This window comes from Monodelphis domestica, chromosome 3 (genome assembly GCF_027887165.1).
Source record: "Monodelphis domestica isolate mMonDom1 chromosome 3, mMonDom1.pri, whole genome shotgun sequence".
Classification (NCBI taxonomy): Eukaryota; Metazoa; Chordata; class Mammalia; order Didelphimorphia; family Didelphidae; genus Monodelphis; species Monodelphis domestica.
The window spans coordinates 32,348,379-32,366,994 of NC_077229.1; positions in this window are offsets into that span (position 1 = coordinate 32,348,379).

Consider the following 18,616-nt stretch of genomic DNA (forward strand, 5'->3'; position numbering starts at 1 on the left):
CCCTTAGAACAAAGAACAAGGAATATCAGAGCTAGAGGGGTCTTGGAATAGGGGGGTGCCAAAATGGAGAGGGGCCTTAGAAAAGAGATTATCTGATTAAGAAGGGACTAGAGATTTTAGAGCTGGGAGGGGCCTTAGAACAAAGAATGTCAGAGCTGGAAGAGGCTTCAAAAAAGGAGAATGTCAGAGTTAGGAGGGACCTTAGACCATGGAATATTAGAGTTAGAGGAGGCATTAGACCAGAGAATGTCAGAGCTGGGGACACCCTTAATATGGAAGCTGTCATGGCTAAAAGAGACATTAGGCTTTCCACTGCCATTTACAGAAGAGAAAACAGATCCCGAGAGGAGAAACATACTTGCCCAAGGTCACCAGCTACTAAATTGAAGTCAGGAATCAGACCCAAGTCTTAGTCTCAATCCAGGGCCTTTCCCAGGACATCATTATTCTGCAGGAACATTGAGCATGCACTTGCCTCTGTGTGTGTGTGTGTGTGTGTGTGTGTGTGTGTGTGTGTGTGTGTGAGTGTGAGTGTGTGTGTGTGTGTGTGTGTGAATGTATCTCTCTAGACTTGTAAGAAAGGGTGTGTGTGCGTCTCTGGGTGTTTATAAATAAGCCTACTTGAGTCTATCCTCGCGTAGGAGTATGTATGTGTTTCCTGGTTCTGCAGCGCAGTTCTGGGGCTCCACAAGGGAAGTAGTGGGCATGTCAGATCAGCAGGGAGGTTTCAGCTGAGGGACTGACTGAGCTGTAGCCTCCGACCAGCTCTGCTCCACCGCCTTCCAAGGCCCGGAGGGCTGGAAAGGCTCTTCTCGCTCTGGAGAGACACCTTCTGGCGCCTGCGAAGAGCTGCACCATCTCCTTCCTCCTTCCCTTCCCTTCCCTTCCTTCCTCCTCCCAGGCTCAGGGTGTGGAAGCACCAGACTGTTTCCTCTGATGGTGAGGGGTGCAGGTGGGCCCTGGAATCTGCTCTGGAGGACTTATCCCTTCCTTCCTATCCAGCCCCACTCGAGCTGATGCTTTCCATCCATCAGGGAGCTGCCTAACTCCAGTACCCTCCTGGAGCTCCCTCACGTGCCCTGAGATATTTTTAAGTCACAATTAGTCATGATAAATAGGGTTGGGACTGAGTCACTGGCAGAGGGAGTAGCAGGAAGGACAAGTATTAAAGGGGGCTGGGGGGAAATCAACATTAATCAGAGAACTCTCCAGGGTTGAAGGTTCTGGGGTGGGAGTAACAATAATAACAATAGCTAACATTTATATATAGTCTTAAAGTTGCAAAGCACTTTACAGATCTCTTCTCATTTGATCCTCATTACAATCCTGGAAAGAAAATGCTATTATGACCCCCATTTTATAGATGAAGAAGCCAAGGTAGAGAAGTAGCTAGGTAGTATAGTGGATAGAGCATCAGGTCTACAGTTAGGAGGACCTGGGTTCAAATGTGACCTCAGACACTTCTTGCCTGGGTGACCCTGGGCAAATCACTTAATCCCAATTGCCTAGCTCTTACCACTCTTAGAATCAGCACTCTGTATTGACTCTGAGGCAGAAGAGGGGTTTGAGGGTTTAAAAAGAAGAAGCAGGGTGGACAGAGATTAAGCAATTTGCCTGGGGTCACGCGATCAATACCTGTCTGATGTCAGATGTGAACTAAGATCTTCTTGCCCAAAGTCTGGTGACATTCATTATGCAAGGGAGATTGGGTGCTAGAGTGCCAGGAGAGACCCAGATCTTCTGCCAAATCTCTGGATAGCCTGGCAAATTTGTTTTCACTTTTTTAAACCTCAGTTTACCCATCCATGAAATGGAGATGTTGAAATAGATAAGTTGAAATAGATGGTACAATAGTCTCCCTCAGCCTCAAAAGTCCAGTATATAATGCTAAAAGTAGTTCATTTTTATATAATGCTATGTGGATCAGAAAAGGCTTTTAAATATATTTCATGCTTTCTACCCATTCAATGACATTGTACGGGATAAGTGCTAATATTCTTCTCATTTTGCCTAGCAGGAAACTAACGTTCTGGAGGATAAGCAGCTTGTCCAGAGTCACTGAGGTAGGAGTGGAGCATCTACCTTCGCATCTAGCACTTTGTGGAGTATTCCAAGTTGCTTCCATCATTTTGCAGTGATGGATCTAGGATCTCATGACATTATTCTCCTAGCATAGTACAGCCAAACTGTGCACAACACTGTTCCTTATACATGGACTATGCCTGGGATGCACTCCCCCACCCTTCTACTTCACAAAATCCTTCACCTCCTTTAAAACTCAGCTAAATCAACCACAGTCTTCTACATGAAAGTTTTCTTAATCCCTCCCCACCCCCAATTGCTAGGGAGAGCTCTCAATACTGATAGTAATAAAAGCAAAAGTTACTAGAAACATTTATACAGTTTTTTAATACAGTTTTAAAGTGTCAAGCACTCTATGTAAATTATCTCACTATTGTTCAGTCGTTTTCAGTCACATCCAACTCTTCATGATCCCATTTGGGGTTTTCTTGGCAATGGTACTGAGAGGTTTGCCATTTCTTTTTCCAGTTTACTTGACAGATGAGGAAACTGAGACCAAGGAGCTTTATAAGATCAGTTTCAGAATTAGAAGAGATCTTAGAAGTCATCTGTTCAGTTCTTTGGGTCCTATCCAACTCTTCATGACCCCATTTGGGGTTGTCTTGACAGAACTCCTGGAGAGCTTTGCCATTTCCTTCTCTAGCTTATTTAACAGATGGGGAAACTGAGGTCAACAGTGTTAAGCAACTTGCCAGGGTCACTCAGCTAGGAAGCGTTCTGAGAAAGGATTTGAACTCAAGACTTCCTGACTCCAGGCCCAGTGCTCTATCCACTGTGCCATCTAGATGTCCCTTTTTGCTCTGTAGTGTACCTCTTCCCATACTCTAGTCAAAAGCTCAAATGAATCTATGATATCATCAATTTGGAGTTGCCATTCAGTCATGGTTTCACCTCTATAAATCTTCATATTATATCTCCCTAACTCCAACAGATTTTCCTCCATGCAAGTGTCATAATCATGCATGATTCCTTAAATGACACAACCTAGGGATACCTTCTCCCCCCCCCAATGACCTCAGGATTTCCCAAATGAAATACAGCTTAAGCCTGGGAAATGGTGTTCATCTGATTTGTTTGTCACCTTCACAAGGCTTTCCAATGCAGAATCCATATAAGGAACCATCTCTACTTGGTGAGGTCCCCCAGATGTTCCCATTTGAAGATGACATCGGGCTAATTGTATCAAGGACCATAAAAATAACAACACAGCTCTATGAGCTTCAAGGTTTGTAATTTGTCCTTGTGAAGTTCACAGAGTATTACCATTATCCTCATTTTACAGATAATGAAATTGAGGGCTCTAAAGGTTTAAATGGCTGATATAATCTGGCCAGACTGGATACCATCCCTGGAGAAAAGAGATGTAGAGTGTGTGTGTGTGTGTGTGAGAGGGGGGGGGGAAGAGAGAGAGAGAGAGAGAGAGAGAGAGAGAGAGAGAGAGAGAGAGAGAGAGAGAGAGAGAGAGAGAGAGAGAGAGAGAGAGAGGAATGGAAGTGGGGGAGAGAAGGGTTGGCAAGAAGGGAGGTAAAAATTAAATACTAGAATGACAGAAGCCATGGATTCCATTTTTGATGGCAAAGGGTGAAAATGAAAGGATTTATCCTCAGGTGGGCTTCTAATGCATACCAAGAGGCCTTGCATCTGCTCAAATTTGAAAGGTACAGCCTTCAGACTACTCAAAATCAGTCTATATTTTGGAGTAGACATGATCAATAGGGATTATCTCATGTGTTTCTTCATTTCTTGGACCTTAAGCCAATACTGAAAGTCTGGTGACTGGAAGCAATCAGGTTACAAGAATTGTTAATGCCTTTGTGCACTAAAATAATAAAACTAGCTAGTATTTGTATGGGCAGCTAAACAGAGCACTGGACCTGGAGTCAGGAATATCTCAGTTCAAATCTGCAGTCAGACATTTACTAGCTGTGTGACTCTGAGCAAATCACTTAACCCTGTTTGCCTCAGTTTCCTCATCTATAAAATGAGCTGGAGAAGGAAATGGCAAACCATTTTAGGGTCTTTGCCAAGAAAAGCCCAAATGGGGTCATGAAGAATCTGATGCAACTGAAAAGATTCAACAGCAACAACAGCAAAGAAAGCATTTGTAAAACAGTTTAAAGTTTGCAAAACACTTTACAAATATTATCTCATTTGATCCTTATAGCAACCCCCCACAAGGTAGGTGCTATTATTATCCCCATTTCATAGACGAATAAGCCAAGGCAAAGAGAGGTTAAGTGATTTACTTAGGATCATATGACTAGTAAGTAACTGAGGTCAAATTTGAACTCAAGTCTTCTAGACTCTGGATCCAGCTCTCTTTCTTTTGTGCCACATAAGTGCCTTCTAAGATGGATGCATATGTATATAACAAACCCCATACTTTGATCAACTATGTCTCTGTGTCTTCAAATCCCAGACTGGAATGGTGAAGTGACTTGTCCATAATGTAGCAAGAGCTGTTTTTGTGATGGTCTCAGTAGTCCCAGTGCCTACCACAGTCAGTCACTGGGCAATAAGCACATATTAACTGTTTACTGATAGGTAACAATTAGGTGGAGTTTTAAGATTTACAAATATTATCTCACTTTCTCCTCACTATTATGTCTCTATATTAGCCCTGAGGAGTAAGTGCTATTATTATCCCCATTTTACAAATGAGGAAACTGAGGCAGAAAGTAATTACCCAGGATCATACAGATATTAAGTATCTGAGTCTAGACTGGAATTCAGGTCTTTTTTTTAACCCTTACCTTCTGTCTGAGAATCAACTCAAGTATCATTTTCCAAGGCCAAAGAATGCTAAGGGACAGGCAAATGGGACTAAGTGATTTGCCCAGGGTCACATAGCTAGGAAGTGTCTGAAGTTAGATTTGAACCCAGATCTCCTGACTCCAGACCTGACACTTTATCTACTGTGCTACCTAGCTACCCAAAATTCAGGTCTTCTTGGCTTTAGGTCTAACATTCTCTCCACTGAGACAGTTTGCTGCCTAATATTTGTCAGGCATTGGGCTAAGCAATGGATGTCCATAGAAAGGCTGACATATTGTCCCTGACCTCATGGAACTTGCTGTCTTTTAGGGGAGAAAACCTGCAAATAATCATGTATATACAAGTTACACAAAGAAAGCATAAACATACGGCACATAGGGAATTTACTGGATGCTTGTTCAATTTAATGGAATGGTCACACATCTAGAAAGAGAATGACTTGAGTCTCTTATTGACTAAATGAGTGATCTGGGCTTGCAGTCAGAAGTTTATATTATCATACATACTCATAAGCAATAAGGGATGACTTGGTCCTCATTTTGTGGTTCAGTCATGTCCAACTTTTTATGACCCCATTGGCGTTTTCTTGGCAGAGACACTGAAGAGGCTTATCATTTCCTTCTCCAGTTCATTTGACAGATGAGGAAACTGAGGCCCAAGGAGGTTCATAAGATCAGAATCTCAGAATTATAAAAGATCTTAGAGGTCATCTGTTGTCCATTGTTTATGACCCCATTTGGGGTTTTCTTGGTAAAGATACTGGAGTGGTTTGCCATTTTCTTCTGCAGCTCATTTGACAGATGAGAAAACTGAGGCCCAAGGAGGTTCAGAAGATCAGAGTCTCAGAATTAGAAGAGATCTTAGAGGTCATCTGTTGTTCAATCCTTTCAGTTCTGTCTAACTCTTCATGACCCTTTTTGGGGTTTTCCTGGTAAAGAAGTGATCTGCTATTTCTTTATCCACCTCATTTGACAAATGAGAAAACTGAGGCAAACAGGACAAAGTGAATTGATCAGGGTCACATATCTATTACGTGTCTGAGACTAGATTTGATAAACCTTCCTGACTTCAGGCTTCACTCTATCCATTGTGCCACCTATGTGCCCTTTGGTCCCCATCCCGTTTAACTAGATGCCTTGCAAATAGAAGGCACTAAATAAAATCAGAGATCTCAAGCTAGAACCTACTTCAAAAGCCATTGAGATTAATGTCCTTTTTTTATGAAAATGCCCAGGCCCTGAGAGCATAAGTGTCTTCTAAACAGCAGAAACAGATTTGGAATCTATGCCCTTTGAATTCATTGACAATATTCTTTCCACTGAACCATGGATCTCCATTAAAATCATTATTAAATGAAATAGAATTTTATGGCTGAGGAAACTGATGTTCAGAGAGGTTGTGGTTTGCCCAAGGTCACGCAGGAGACTTTATACAAATAGGTCAACTGTTCATGAGTGCGAATATACCCTATTCTGATGTGTGTATCCACATGCGTGTACAAACACTTAAGCATGCTCATCAACAGAAAGGCAAAGAGACAACTTGACTAAGTGAAATTGACTTTTATCTTAAAGTAACCCTCCATCTGTCTTGTCTCATTTTCTTGATTTCCCCAAATGTTGTGTGTATGCACACACACGTACACATACATTTGCCCAAATGTTACATATTTATATCTACATGGATATATTAAGATAGATATTCCTCCAAGCGCCTTCTGTTTTTAGACACAGGTTACAACCTCAGAATTGGGCTTCCATTGTCTCCCCTGGGTATCACGTCCTTCTGATTGGAATACCAAATCCTCTTTGGGAAGACATCGAAGAAGAAGAGAAAGATGATGACCTTTGGTTAAAAAACAAAACAAAACAACAAATAAAAGTCCAAGGTTGGTTACAGCATCTCTGGATGAGTCTTCAATAGGAGGGCAGGAGGGAGGAGGGAAGGGGGAACCCAGGCAGGATGACCCCTCTTGCAGACCAAGGCTTTGCAAAGAACTCTCTGTAGCTGTTTAGCCCCATGAATGACTCTTGCTGAAATAAATTAGCAAAAGAATCAATATACCCAGTACTGTGATGTTACTACCTTTGTTAAGGCATTGTTTTTCTCCTCTAAACTCATAATACCTCTCAGACAGGCTGTGACTACACACAACCTCCTGTCATTCCTAATGCATATCAGGAATACCTTGTGGTGGATGAGACCCATGCTCCTGACAGCCTGGCATTCTGTCCTACTGCATCACATTCCGTGACATTCTTCTAAAATGTATTTCCAGGGCATTTGGGTGGTTCAGTGGATTTAGAGCCAAGCCTAGATTCAGGAGGTCCTGGGTTCAAATTTGACCTCAGACATTTCCTAGCTATGTGACCCTGGGCAAGTCACTTAACCCCCATTGCTTACCTAGCCCTTAGTACTCTTCTGCCTTAGAACCAAAACACAGTATTGGTTCTAAGGCAGAAGGTAAGGGTTAAAAAAATAAAAATAAAACAAAAAACAAATTATTACAGGAAAAAGAAGTGTTGGGCTTGGAGTCAGGAAGACCTAGGTTTGCATTTCTCCTCTGCATGTTACCAGCTGTGTTATTGTAGACAAGTTTAAGTCTCACCTATAAAATGGTAATAATAAGACCCTATCTTTAGGCGTGGAAGACATCTTCTTAGCTAAGTCCAGTTTTTTTACAGATGAGAAAACTGAGGTCCAAGGTAGAAAAGTGACTTGCCTAAGGTCTCATAGGTTGCAGGATCACAGTCTCCTATATTTTAATCCAGGAACTCTTGACCTGCTTTGTGCCATGGATCGTAGGGAAGCCTGAGGAAGCCCATGGATCCTTTGTAAGGATACACAATATAAAGTATGTAGGATTACAAAGGAAAGCAATTAAATTGAAATACAATTAGATGAATGGATGGATAGATAGAAAAAAAGAAGGAAAGAAAGAAAGAAAAAAGAAGGAAAGAAAGAAAGAAAGAAAGAAAGAAAGAAAGAAAGAAAGAAAGAAAGAAAGAAAGAAAGAAAGAAAGAAAGAAAGAAAGAAAGAAAGAAAGAAAGAAAGAAAGAAAGAAAGAAAGAAAGAAAGAAAGAAAGAAAGAAAGAAAGAAAGAAAGAAAGGAAGGAAGGAAGGAAGGAAGGAAGGAAGGAAGGAAGGAAGGAAGGAAGGAAGGAAGATGGATAGATAGATGAATGGATGGATAGATAGATGAATGGATGGATAGATAGATGAATGGATGGATAGATAGAGAGAGATAGCAGATCAACCCATCATCTCAACCATCTGGAACCCCTATTTCATAGGACCATTTTGGGAGGAAAATGAGAGATCTGGTGGAAAATGCTTTGCTAGGCTTCACTTCTAATCAAAAAATCAGATCTCATTTTTAATAGCCTCTGCACCATTTAGCCATCCATTATAAATCTGTCCTCTAGAAATCCATCCTGTCTTGAGCTCTTCCTAGCTGTGTGTCCCTGAGTAAATCAATTAACTTCTCTGGATGTCAGTTTCCTCATCTCAACTATGAAGTTAGTTGGCCTGGATACCTCTTTGGTTCATCTTATCTCTAGACTTTGGCTCACATGAGGCTAGGAAGTTCAGTAGATAGAAGACAGGACCTGGAGTCAGGAGGTTGTACTGTTCTACTCCTGCCTCAGATACTTCCAAGGCGTGTGTCCTTAATAAGTCATTTTACCTCTGTCTGTCTCAAGTTTCTTAACTGTGAGGATGGCACTAACTACCTCCCAATGCTGTTGGAAGGATAAAATGAGATGTTACTTTTAAAGTGCTATAGAAATCTGCTAGCTATTATTATGGTGATGACCAAAATTCTTTTTTGAAATGATTTGTATTTTCATTTTGTACCATCTTTTATGATTAATCAGTTCCATGATGGCAGATCACATTTCTACGATGGTTTTAAAAGCCTTTTCTTCACAATGACTCTGTGAGGGGGATAGGAGCAATATTCATAATTTTACAGATGATGAAACTGAGTCTTATAGAAGTAAACATGGGGGCACAGTTAGAAAGTGACAGAACTAGGATCTGAACCCAGATTAGGACCCTAGTGTCTCCACTGCATCATATTGCCCCTCCTTTCAGAATCTTACTCTTTGCTATGCAACCAAATATTCCTTTCATTTCCCTTAAAAGAATCTCTTTCAAACTCTAGCGGGATCCCTCTGGTTTGACTCTTCACCCTCCTCTTCCTTCTTCCCCCCTCCTCTGCTCCTGCTAATGGGGAGGAGGGATTCCATAACTTTGGCTCTGGGCAATCTGAGGTCCTGGTTGTAGCAAGTGCTTTGACTAACAAGGAAACAGCAAAGGAAGCAAGCAGTGCAAGCTAAGATGATCTCATTCAAAGCTAGCCCACCCAGGAGGCATTGCAAGCCTTAGTGAGGAGAGAATAGTAATAGGGAACACATGAAAGAAAAGATCAGAGATATCCATGAACTAAATTAAAACTGCTCAGCTTAATTGCACCAGCTTTGGTGTGAAGGGGGATTTGAATAGGCAGGTAACCAAAAGTTCTTCAGATCCAATTGAAAGTCAAAGGAGCTGAGTTCCAATTCCTACCTGGGGAATTTGGAGTAATCACTTCACACCCCTGAGCTTTCTCATCTGTAAAATGGATTAGATGGCTTCTGAGGTCCCCATCAGCTCTAGATCTGTGATGTGAAGCAATCAATGTGTATAGAGCTAAACAGGACCTGTTCTCAAGGAGATTACAATGTGGTTGACATGACAATATGAAAAATAATCAGAAAAAATTATTAAATGACTATTATGTGCTAAGGGCAGCTAGATGGTCCAGTAGATAGTGTTAGACTTGGGAAGACTCATCTTTGTTGAGATCTAGTCTTACCTTAGACATTTACAAGCTGTGTCTCCTTGGACAAGTCCCTTAACCCCCATTACCTAGCCTTTATGACTCTTCTGCCTTGGAACTAATACAGAGTACTAATTCTAAGATGGAAGGTAAAGGCTTAAAAAAAAAAGAATAAGAAAACCCCAAATGAGGTGCCAAAGAGTCAGTCATGACGGAAATGACTGAACATTAAGAAATATATTAGTTATTATTATTACAAATAGCCATAATTCAAGGTCTCTTTTTCCATGGAGAGACGGAGGCAAAAACCACTGCTAAGTAAGAGTAAGCCTCTGGATGGGGATGGACAAAGAGTAATAAAGACAATCTCTTTCATTCCCCAGGTGAGACCCTCAAACACATAGATACCCCTGCTGTTGCTGGCACCTTGTCTTTATTCTTGCCTGTTATAAGACCAGGTCCCTGGCCAATCAGGGCCCCATCTCCATTGCATATAGATGAGGATATTCAGCCCCAGGGAAGCTATGACTTGCCCAAGTCACACAGGTAGTGAGCATAAGAGGTGAGATTTGAACTCCAAACCTGATTCCATGGGCAGTACTTTTTCCATTGCACCCTGCTGACTCCCTCACATTATGCTCATTTATAACAGATCACTCATTTTGTAGATGAGGAAGATGAGGGTTAGAGGGTTAAATGATTTGCTCAAGATCACATAGCTCATAAGTGGAAGAGCCAGGATTTGAACTCTGGTCCCTTGATTCCAAATATAGATCATTTCCATCATGCTGCAGGCCAGTTTGCAGGACCCTGGGATAATAGTTTAGGTTACTTTCTGAAGGGACTAGTGCAAATCTCATTAGGGACCTTCTCTTGGTGTATCAATTACCTCTTTAGGCTCACTTTCATGATTTCTCTTTTCATTTTTCAAAGCATTAAAGATTGTTCTGTTGCTGTCAGATGCAGAAAGTTTCAATTATTCAACAAAATCCAAAGTTAGGCAAAGGAGGTGATCAGGGAAACCCCTTCAAACTTGTGCTTTACTGTTTCAAGAGTAAAAGTCAATGATTCATCAGACAAAAGAGAGCTCCTAGGTTGGGTCCATTTATCTCCAAAGAGGAAATCAAATTAATTGGATTGGATTTTCTGGTCCGATTCCCATTCACTGGTTATATCTGTTAAAAGTTGACTCACATCCCCCTATACCTGTCCATGGCTGGTACAGTCCATTCAGTGCTGGAATTGAAGTAAAGAAGACTTGAGTTCAAATCCTGACTCAGATTGTGTAACCAGAGGCAAGTTATTTCAACTCATCTTGGCCTCAGTTTTGTCATCTATAAAATGGACTTACTAGTTGCACCTATCTCCCAAGGTTTTTGTGAGGATCAAAATAAAGTGTTTTCCCAACCTACAAACACTATACAAAGATTATTATTAAAGTGCTTTGCAGTGTCATTTTAACTGTTTTAACAACTCCCAATTTTTGTTGTTTCCAGTGGGACATATCCATCTCTCTCTCTCTCTCTCTCTCTCTCTCTCTCTCTCTCTCTCTCTCTCTCTCTCTCTCTCTCTCTCTCTCTCTCTCTCTCTCCACTCCAGTAGGGATATCTTTAGACTTAAGAATCCTGGTTTTCAATCCTGGTCATGCCACTCATTAATTGTGTGACTCTAGGCAAGTCAAATCATTTTTCTTCCCTTCAATAGCTTTATCTATAAAATAAGAGATTGAATCAGATGGTTCCTAAAGTCCCTTCCAGCTTGGATGTTCTGTCATTTTGTGGAATAGCTTGTGGTTATTGGGCAAATCATTTCCATGACCCTTGGTTTCCTCATCTGTAAAATATAGATTCTGGTACTTAACAGAGTTATTCAGTGAGGGCCACACAAGATTCTGTAAGGTAATTTGACAGTGTGAGGTGTTGTTGTTGTTATTGGTGTTATATACTTAAAACTGTAAAGGACCAAAGAAATTCCCTCCCTAGCTCAGTCCCTCCCAGATGCCACTGGGGTCTCCTTGCCCAGCTCCTTGATCTTCCTGCGAACACTCAGTTCTCCTTTCGCCCTCCTAGTGGGACATTTAACACCTCCCAAATCTATTTCCACTTCTGCAGGAGGTTCCCTCCAGTTCCCCAACTCAGAGGTAGATGTGGCAGCTCATACCAATTGAGTGAAGACTGAGTGACTCAATAATTACAATCTTGCTGGTAAGTTTGAGAACAACTCTATCCCCTCCATGGTCCCAGGCAGTGATAATTACCCTGCCAACATGCTCTAAGAACACCTGGCCCTTGCCATTGACTCTGCCTCTGAACTCTCCTTTATGGGGGCTAAACCAGGGTGAGAGGAACTGACAGGTCTCAAACACATCGGTGAATTAGGGGGTTGTCTATCCCAAGCCCATGAAGACTCCCCCGAGTGGAATGTGTGGATGAGAATAATTTATTCCAAGGGCCAAGAAGGCAGCTGAAGTAGATGCTGTGGAGTTAGAGCTTGGCCAGACATAAAAGATGACAAAGTCATCCATCGCATCCAGGACCATGGCCAGTTGTCTTGACTTTTGTCTTGCCACTGGACCTCCATGACTTTGGAAGAGAGAGTGAGACTGAAGACATCTTGTGACTGCTTCACTGAAATCCAATTCATGAACAAGTCAAAATATCACCCTGTGCGGTCATTGGTCCTCCTTAAAACAAAGAATGAACAACCCCCAATGGGAATGTGAGTTCCCTGAGAATAAACACTGCCCACCTCCAACCAAAACAGCACAATGATAGGCACAGAGTAAGTCCTTCAAATCCTAGCTCAAATCATACCTTCTACAGGAAGCTAATTCCAGTGTCTTTTGTCAGTGGACTATTTCCAGTTCATCCTATCCATAGCTCATTCATACATAGTTGTTAGAATATTATTGGTTTATGCAATTCTTGAAGGACTATCTTTTTTCTTTGTATTCTAAGAGCTTTGCACAGTATCTGGCACATAGTAAGGGCTTAATAAATGTACTTTGTCTGCCTAGATTAACATATGTATTTACATTCATTTAGTCCCACTCCTTCATTTCTTTATCAATAAGGAAATTGAGGCAGATAGGGGCTAGATAACTTGTCCCAAGTCACCTATGTTGTAAGTGGCAACCACATAGGACATTGGGGTGTGGAGTGGGCTGAATACTCTCACCCTTTCAGAGTCTATGATGGGAATAAATGAAGTACTTGCAAGTTACTGACCCAACAAAAGGGAGTTCAATTTGCACTACTACACCATGGTAACAACAATTATATAGTAGCTTCTCTTGATATGGTCCCCACAAGTCTGATCAGAGTGGATCTAGTGGCTGGTGTGGCCTTCAGAAACCTACCAAGTCAGAATGACCTGGCTTTCCATGCCCTTAGTTGATCAGGAAATTGTGTCAAGGGAGTAAGGGCCAATAAAATCGCAGAGACAGTTTTGTTGCCTTTTAGGGACAACTAATTCCCATTGTGGAGAAAGAGGGGACTTAAGTCCTACAACAGATGGACTGGACCAAATGGCTTTTGAGATTCCTTCAAACTCTGATATTCCATGCATCTATGAATCAGACCCAGATCTTCGGATTACAAAACCAGCTGTGTTCTTTGCTGAACTAAGATTTTCATAGCAGAATGTGCTGGATTTTAAGTCAATGTGGTCCTTGGGGTCCCAGCTGGATACTTGGTGGGCAGGGATTTTGAGTGCCATAGAAGGTAGAAATGAAGGTGCAGAGTGCAGGATGGGAGGGGGGAAGGGATAGAGCTCATGTGTATAGGGTTTCCTCAAATCAGTAGTTTGATCAGGAATCTTCAAATGCCTGGGTGTTCCCCTGACTTTTCAGAATTTAAGCATTTTCCCCTCAAGCTGCAGTGGTACCCAAAAAAATGATAGAAGGGGAATGGGTGAGCAGTAGGGGAGCTCAAAGAAATCATGCTTTAATTTCTTCAAAGGCAGCCTAAGTTTGATCCCTTTATTGAGCTACTAAAGTTAAAAAAAATTGCCACTACACCCTTCTCTCTTATCTAACCTATTCTCTTGTTTGTCTAGATACAACATAGTTAGGAAAGAGAAGAAAGGAAAGACCATTTCTCTGTGAGGTGCCTTGAAAACAATCTTTTGTCCTGTAGAAGAGACAAAGCTTTATTTTTAATTTTCCTACTGAGTTTGAACATAAATATTTCACATAGAAACAGAATGAGAAACAGAATGGGGGCAGGAGGAAGCAATTCATAAGATTACAGAATGCTAAGATTGGCAAAATCTTGGGGTCTTGCCCTAGGTCTCAATGAGCAGGACTATTGCATTCTGAACTGGCCAAGATGGATGGAAGGTTAGTTCTCCAAGTATTACAGGGAATATAGATTCATAGAACATATGTCAGAGCTGGGAAATTTCAGAATAGGGAATGTCAGAGGTGGGAGGGACTTTTCAGTGCAGAATATTGAGAAATGGGGGTCTTTAGAAAAGAGAGCATCCTTATGATCTAACCTCTGTCCACCCCACCTCCCCTTACCCTCCTCCAGACCAAAATTCTTTCTCTGAAATGCACCTCCTAGGGCAATTTGGAATTATGCCCAAAAGGTTATAAAAGAATGCATATCTTTTGTTCCAATAATATCACTGCTGGGTCTGTATCCCAAAGAGATTTTTAAAAATGGGAAAGGACATATTTGTACAAAAATATTTATAACTGTTCTTTTTGTGATGGCAAAGACCTGGAAACTAAAGGGATGTCCCTCAACTGAGGAATGGCTGAACAATGTGGTATATGATAGTGATGTAATGCTATTGTGCTATAAGGAAGGATGAACAGGATGGTTTCAGGAAGAGCTGGAAAGACCTAACTGAACTGATGCAGAGTGAAACAAGCAGAACCAGGAGAACTTTATACACAGTAACTGAAATGTTGTGGGATGATCAAATGTGATCAACTCTGCTACTAAAAGCAGTACAATGATCCAGAACAATTCTGAGAGACTTAGGACAAAGAATGCCATTCACCTTTAGAGAACAGTTAGAGCAGGAATGTAGAGGAAAACATATTATTTATCACTTGTTTGTTTGGGTATAGGATCTGGGGTTTTGGTTCCATAAGATTATTTATCTACAAAAATGACTGATGTAGACACATGTTTTGCATGATATTACATGTATAATCCAGATTGATTTGCTTTTCAGCTCTGAGAGGGGGAAGGGAGAGGGCAACAATATGGATCATATAACTTCAGAAAACTTATGTGGAAATTTATTATTAAAATAAAAATTTTTAAATAAAATTAAAAAATAAAAATGCTTTTTCGAGAACACAGTACTCCAGATATGGGGCAAGGGTGGTTTTGAGCCTCTCTTACGATTGTCTACTTCAGGCTGAGGATAGAAGGTCTATCCCATCCTAAGGGCTAGAAGAAAAGATTAGATGGGAAATAGAGGTTGCCAGGAAAGGCATAGCAAAGAGTTTTTGGTGGGGAGACCTGGAAGGATCCTGGGATCCTGGGCAGGCATGTCAAAAGCATTGAGGGAGAAGAAAGAGGACAGAGTTTGCTTTCTTTTACAATTTTGCCAATTTTAGCCAGCCCAGAGGTCAGACTCTTTATTCAATCTCCCGGGGCTGGAGGGTCCTGACCCTCAGCCCTCCCCTTTGCTCAATTCTTTGGGGAAAGACAATGAATTACAAGCAGAGATTTCCATCTCCTTGGCCTTTGCCCAACCTAACCATATCATCTGTCATTCAGTGCCCCTCCTTCTTAATGAGCTTTTGCTATAAGAGCCCCCCTACACCTAATTCTTGGAACTGCCCCCCCCCAATCTGCTTCCCCATCACTGTGGGCTTTGTAAAGAAGTCTTTAAACTCAACCCTCCTACTTGCCCTTCCACCCTTTTCAGCATTAATGGCTTTGTGCTTTGTTTGTCCCGGGTCCTGGACCCCACCTGTCTCCCTGCACCCCTTCCTGATTGTCCACCAGAGAGATACATCTGTCACTTCTGAGCCTACCCTCATCATCTGCCACAGCCCAAGAAGAGGGAGGAGCAGAGATGGGATAAGATTAATTTAGCAACTTGAAGACCATGATGATTGTTTTTTACCCTGTAAGTATCACCACCAATGTGACTTGGGACAAATCATTTACTCTCCTTAGCCTTGGCCTTGGTTTCACTTTTATAAAATAAAGGGTTGGGTTAGTTTCATGAAACCAGGATGGGATTTGACATCAGAGGACCTAGTTTCAAATTCTGGCACTGCCACTTATTGTATGACCTTAAGCAAGTCACAGGCTCTCTGGGCTTCTCCTCCTTAACTATAAAATGATTGAATTAGATGACCTTATCAGCCCCTTCAAGCTCTAAATCTTTGCTCCGTCTCCCTCTGGTTAAAGATGATAAGCAGAGATTCAGAGAGGTGATTCACCAAGGACACGCTGGTAGTAAGAGCTCAGATCCTTTAGTTCTAAATACAGAACTGAATGCTATGATGTTCCCATCTCCCTTTGAACCTCTGCCACATCTCTCCATATTTTCATCCCTTTTCTCATCTCATTAATTAACTTTTTCCCAATAGGTTTTTACCAACCAGATATGGTATAAGAATTAATATATTACTTCTGAACCATAAGAAATGATGACTAGTGGATTGAGAACCAAGTATAGAGACAAGAGGTCCTGGGTTCAAATTTGACCCCAGACACTCCCAAGATGTGTGACCCTGAGGAAGAAGTTACTTATTCCCCATTTCCTAGCCCTCTCTGTTCTTCTGTCTTGGAACCATATACAATTTTGATTCCAAGAGAGAAGGTAAGGATTAATAATAATAATTAATTATATTAATTAATTGTGTTAATTAATAATAATAAGGATTAATAATAATAAATGGGATAGCTAGATTGTGTAGTAGATAAAGTGACAGACCTTGAATCAGGAAGGATTGAGTTCAAATCTGACTCACACATTTATAAACTATGTGACTCTGGAAAAGTCACTTAATCCTGTTGTACTTATTCTGTACCAGATACTGTGCTAGATACTTTACAAGTGTTATCTTCATTTAATCCTTATAATAACTGGGATGCATACATAGGGGGGTGGGGTTGTACATGCATGCCTATCTATTACTTATTTTCCTCATCTGTAAAATGAGCTGGAGAAGGAAATGACAAACCATTGTAGTAGTTCTGCCAAGAAAACCCCAAATAGAGTCATGAAGAATTAAACACAATTGAAAAATGTCTGCAGGGGGCAGCTGGGTGACTCGTTGGATTGAGAGCCAAGCATAGAGACAGAGAGGTCTTGGATTTAAATCTAGCTTCAGACACTTCCTAGCTGGGTGACCCTGGGCAAGTCACTTAACCCTCGTTGCCTAACCCTTACTGCTTTTCTGCTCTAGAATCAATACAGTATTGATTCTAAGATGGAAGGAAAGAGTTTAAAGAAAGAAGAGGAAAAAAAAGAAAAACAACTGAACAAATAATCACTATAGATTACATCTGTATAACACTTATTCTGTACCAGACACTGTGCTAGATACTTTACAAGTGTTATCTTCATTTAATCCCTATAATAACTGGGATGCATACATAGGGGGGTGGGGTTGTACATGCACGCCTATCTATGATCAGCCCCATATTACAGAGCCAGAATTCTTTCTCCTATACCAGATTGCCTCTCTGATTAAAATTTCAGTCTATCATCCAAGCTCATGAAATGTGGACCTCGCAAGTTGCTTGACATGGAGAAGAAGTTTAATAAATGTTGGTGATTAATTGATTAATTTACAGCCTTTTACAGGATTGTCCCATCTTGCCTTGCCAACCTTCTTTCTTTTTTAAAATCAAATTTTATTAACATCTGTTTTTATCATTTAAATTCCCTCTTGAATCTTTTTTCTTTCTCCCAGAGATCATATCCTTATAGCAGGTTGTTTTTATTTTATTTTTTCAAGGAAAAGATAAAGAGGGGAAAACCACAATTCATTGAAAAAACCCTGATAATATATACAATCTTCCATACCTGTGGGCCAACACCTCAGTAAGAGAACAGGGAGAATGAATCTTGTCTTTCTTGGTTCCCTGAAACAAACCTCTGCTCCAGGGAATTCTCAGTACCCTCAGCAAATCTCCAACAACTTGAAGATCTAGGATTTCCTCAGTGTGAGCCTCCTTTCCACACAGCCCAAATCCCTTCTATGAGTATCAGGAGCAATTAAGGGTAAAGCCCCTGATCTCCTGAACTAGGGGACCTCCCACTTAGTGTGGGCGGCTCTTCTTGATTTAGTGGTCTGAGCCAAGTCCTGAGTTACTGGGACCCTCAAGTAGTGACCTAGAGGAACTGGTCCTTCAGTAAGGGATCCTGGGACATGAGTCCCTCCCCACCAACATCCTGAGAGGTATCCTAGTCTAAGCAGTTCAGGGAAATATTCCACCATTTCTGTGACATGTGTAGCCCATGAGTGACTGGAACCTCCCAACAAATCAGCCCATTTCTACCTCTAAGGAACTGAGCTTTGTTATTCCCCACATCTGAAATGCTGCCTCCCCATTTTAAGTTGATCCATCCTTTAGAGCCTAGCTTAAGGGCTACCTCTGCCGGGGATCCTTCTTTGTCTAGCCAAATTCATATCCATCCTCTATTTCTCTTCCTTTTCTTGCCCAAACTATTCTTGAGGCACTTGTCAAAGTTTGGGCTGTTTTAATTTAAGCATTTTGTAGATCCAGGGCAGCTAGGTTACATAGGAGATAGAGTGATGGACTTGGAGTCAACAGGACCTGAGTTCTAACTTGTCTCAGACACGTACTGGTTATAGGACCCTCAGCAAGCCACTTATTCCCTCTCAGCCTCAGTTTCCTCATCTATAAAATGAAGATAACAACAGCCCTCACCATTGTGCTTTATATGAACAATTAGAGAGTTGATTCGATTAGTGTTTAGAATTCAGT